Genomic DNA, 4747 nt, shown 5'->3' on the forward strand with positions numbered 1-4747 from the left:
AGCAGTTACAAAGATTCCTTGGGTTTGCCAATTTCTATAGAAAATTAATTAAAGACTATAGCATAATTTCTGGACCATTACATGCTTTAACATCTTCCAAATCAAAGTTTGTCTAGAATGAGTCAGCTGATCTCTCTTTCAATAAACTCAAAGAACTGTTTTCTACTACACCGATCCTCCATGCTCCTGACCCCAACAAACCATTCATTGTTGAGGTTGATGCTTCTAGTACTGGGGTAGGAGCGGTTCTTTGTCAGCATAACAGCAAAGGGAAAGTTCACCTATGTGCCTTTTTCTCTAGGAGCTTTTCTGCAGCTGAATGCAATTATGATGTGGGGGATCGGGAACTGCTGGCTGTCAAGCTCACCCTCGAGGAGTGGAGGCATTGGCTTGAGGGGGCCAAGGAACCTTTCATTGTTTGGACTGACCATAAAAACCTTGCGTACTTCAGGACCGCTTAGAGGTTAAATCCACGTCAAGCCAGGTGGGCTATTTTCTTCTGTCGCTTCAACTTTGTATTATCCTATAGACCAGGAACTAAGAACACCAAGCCCGATGCCCTGTCTCGCATTTTGGAGGCGAGCGATGCTCCTAAAGTCAGATCTGAGATCGAATTTATTCTGCCAGATAAGGTTTGCCTATCCATAACCCAGCTTGAATCAGACCTCCGGCAGGCTAATCTGGATCACCCACCTCCACCCAATGGCCCTAGAAACCGGATATTTGTTCCAGACAATAAAGTTAAAGTGATCCTGGACCTCTGCCATAAGTCTCAGATGTTTTGCCACCCTGGGGTTACTAAGACCCTTAGTGTCATCAGATCCCTGTTCTGGTGGAAAGACTTGATTAAGAATGTCAAATAGTATGTTTCCTCTTGTTGTTCATACAACAAGGCCAAATCCTCCCGTCGTCCTCCTGCTGGTCCACTCCATCCTTTACCTATCCCATCTCGCCCATGGTCCCATATTTCTATGGATTTTGTCACAGGTCTTCCGCTCTCCTCAGGTCATACTGTTATTCTTACCATAGTAGACCGTTTTTCTAAGATGGTTCATCTCGTCCCTCTCGCAAAACTCCCTTCTGCTAAAGAACTCGGCATCATCATGGCTAAAGAGTTGTTCAGACTTCATGGCATACCTTCTGACATTGTTTCTGATCGAGGGCCTCAGTTTATCTCTAAGTTTTGGCAAGAGTTTTGCAGTCTGCTGGGCATATCTGTCAGTCTCTCCTCTGGTTTTCACCCTCAGTCTGATGGCCAAATGGAAAGGGTTAACCAGGAGGCAGAAGCTAAGCTGCGGCTACTGTGTGAAGGGGATCCTAGCAAATGGTCTACCAATCTCCCCTGGGAGGAACACACCATCAACTCCCTGCCCTCCTTAGCAACTGGTTTGGCCCCATTTTATGTGGTGTTTGGTTTCCAACCTCCTCTGTTCTCTGTCCAGGGAAGAGAGGCCCAGGTGCCATCAGCTCACCAAGCAGCCATGAGGTGCCAACGCACCTGGAGGAGAGCCAGGAGGGCCCTCCTCAAGTCCTCTGCTACCTATGTCAGGGGGGCCAACAAACGCCGGTCCACCCAGCCAACTTACCAAGTGGGCCACAAGGTTTGGCTCTCCACTAAGGACCTTCCCCTGTGGGTGGAATCTCGTAAATTGGCTCCCAGGTTCATCGGCCCATTCCCCATCACCAAGGTCATTAACCCAGTAGCTGTTCGCCTTCAGTTGCCCCGTTCCCTCAAGGTGCACCCTACTTTTCATGTATCCCATCTTAAACCTTTTTTGAAGTCCTGGTTCGGACCCTCCTCCGATCCCCCTCCTCCCGCCTGACTCATTGATGGTTCTCCAGCCTACACCGTCAGGAGACTCCTTTGCTCCAGATGGCGGGAACTGGGGCTTCACTATCTGGTCGACTGGGAGGGGTATAGGCCTGAAGAACGTTCTTGGGTCCCAGCCCGCCACATTTTAGACAAATCTCTGATCAGACAATTTCATAGGTCACATCCTGAGCAACCTCGTGGTCCGTCAGGAGCCAGACCTTAAAGAGGGGGTTCTGTCATGTTTTTGCCCCTTTTTTACTACCTCAGCCTGTCTAGTTTCATGTTTTTTTTGTCCTGTCAATCACTCAGTTCATGTGCCTGCACCATGCCTCCTCTCCCTGCCGTTGCAATCAGCTTCATTCATCGCACCTGTGCACCTCCCTACTTAAGCTCCCTGTTCACCCTCATTCAGTGCCAGATTCTCGAACCTCTCTGAGCATTAGAAATCCAGCACTTCTTGTCTTTGCGTCCAGCCTTGTTCTGAACCCAAGCCTGTTTTTCTGACTACCCGATCAGCCTGCTCCCTTTTGGATTTTGTCTGCTTCGGTCCTCATGGTTATTACTCTGCGCCTCCACACCGACCACGATTCAAGATCATGTTTTTGGATTTATTTGGCTCTCTGCCTCCCTGTGCTCAAACCCCTGCTACCCATCTTGGACCCTGGAACTGGATTTGCCCTTATTGGACCTGTACGCCTTCTGTTCGCTCCGCTGCTGCTGTTCACTCTGCATGAGTGACATCATCGGCTCCAGCGAGACTACAGCTCCTGTTATTCCATCAAGACAGGTTAGTAACATTCATTGTACCTCTCCTCGCCTCCCCATCCTCACCAGGTTCACTAACTCTTCTGTCTTGACAGATCGGGCCCGGACCCAGACCTGCACCAGAAGCTGTTTATTTCCTAATAAACTTTTTAAACAATTTCTGTGTTGGGTGTTGATGTGCTAATCCTAAATGGTTCTTGACACTACTACTGTCTTTACTTACTCTGCTCAACCTGTTTTGTATTTGTAATTATTTTTTCTATCCTTAACATTTTTTTTTTTTTGTCTTTCAGGTACACCTGGACCTACATCTGGACTTACCATTCTGTGTTCGTCTGTCTCTCCTTCCTGTCCTCTCAACCAGCAAGTCAAAGCAGATGGTCTCTTGTCCTGAGCCTGTTTCTGCTGGAGGTTTCATCCTTTTAAAGGGAGTTTTTCTTTCCACTGTTGCCACTGTGCTTGCTCAGGATGGGAGACTGCAACGAAGCCAAGATTCAACTTGTCTGCTGGATTCCTTAGATAGAGAACATTACTAATTGGCTTTTATGTGAATGTTCCTGTAAAGTGCCCTGAGACAACTTTGTTGTGATTTGGCGCTATAGAAATAAACTGAATGTAATTAATCCAACATTTTTCAGTCAGGTCATGTGGGCAGTTTCTTTTTTTTTGTGCTGAAACGTTTTGCCTTCAATTCGGAAGGCTTCATCAGTCAAGGAAACGCACAACAAAACTGATTCTGGACTTTATTGTTTTCAACCAGTTTGACAAGACTGTCAACAAGGAAGAGGGCCGACAATGGAGGAAGGGGCGTACCAAAGAGACCATCTAATCACAAGCAGAACTGGTTTGTACCACTTAGGAGTAAGCTGTTGGGGGAAGAATCAGTTGTGTGTTGTGCGTTTCCTTGACTGATGAAGCCTTCCGGATCGAAGGCGAAACGTTTCAGCACAAAAAAAGAAACTGTCCAGATGACCTGACTGAAAAATGTTGGATTTTATGCCTGGATTATTGAGCATAGACTTTGTTGAATTTAATTAAATTGAATGTATCAAATTGTGTTTAGTTCATTTTGACCATATCTGACCTAATCCCTGATTTGAGGCAATGGGATACATATGAAACACAGCTGCAGAAAGAAAAGCTTTGCAGAGAGTGGTGAAGGCTGCACAGAAGATGTTGGAGTCAGTCTCCCCACCATCACAGACATCTACACCTCCAGATGCAGGAAGAGGACCACCTGCATCATGAAGGACCACACTCACCCAGCACACACACTTTTTGCCACGCTCCCCTCAGGAAGGAGGTTGAGGAGCATTAAGTGTAGAACCACTAGACTGAGGAACAGCTTCTACCCTGAGGCTGTTAGACTCATGAATCTCTAACCAGGATAATCACTGTGAAAAAAATCATGTTGCTGCTGATCGGTTTCATGACGGTTTTATGCTATCAGTGCTTAGTGTATTTTTAGTTGATGTTTTTCTTAGTTCATATGTTGGATCTTATCGTTTTTCTTTTACATTTTATTGTCGGATGTAACTGGGACCCTGTGTACATAATTTTGTTCCACCACATGTACCACATGTGGTGGAACGACAATAAAGAATCTCTGACTCTGATATATTGTTCACTTCAACTATACTTTGATGATTTGAACCACTTTGGCTGCCTCACAGGAGTCGACTGTGGAAAGGGTGGGCTCCAGAACCTGTTGGTCCACTATGGGAATGTGCTGGTTGTGGGACTCGGGTTGATGTGGCTCCTCAGACTGATGGAAGTCCTTTGGATGATGGACGAAACAGTAAAAAAAGAAAAGAAAAAGAAACCGTCCAGATGACCTGACTGAACTTTGTTGGATTTTTTACCTGGATTATTAAGCATGAACTTTGAGGCTTTAACTATAGTTTAAACAATAAATTAGTCGGAGTGGTTTGCATATTTTTTCATCTTTATTTTACAATTAAAGGCTTTTTTTTCTCCAAACTTGAACAGTTGGACATTGCATCAAAAACGCACAGAAATTTGATTTCATATTGTTTTTCTGTACACTTTATGTACAAGAGAAATTCTCAAAAGACGATACAAAATAAAACTCAAAGTATAACAGACTTATCCAAAAAAGTTAAATCTGGTCCTCTGGACATTCAAAAAAACAAAAACAAAACAAAGCAA

Source organism: Nematolebias whitei, chromosome 4 (genome assembly GCF_014905685.2).
Source record: "Nematolebias whitei isolate Nwh7 chromosome 4, NemWhi1, whole genome shotgun sequence".
NCBI lineage: Eukaryota > Metazoa > Chordata > Actinopteri > Cyprinodontiformes > Rivulidae > Nematolebias > Nematolebias whitei.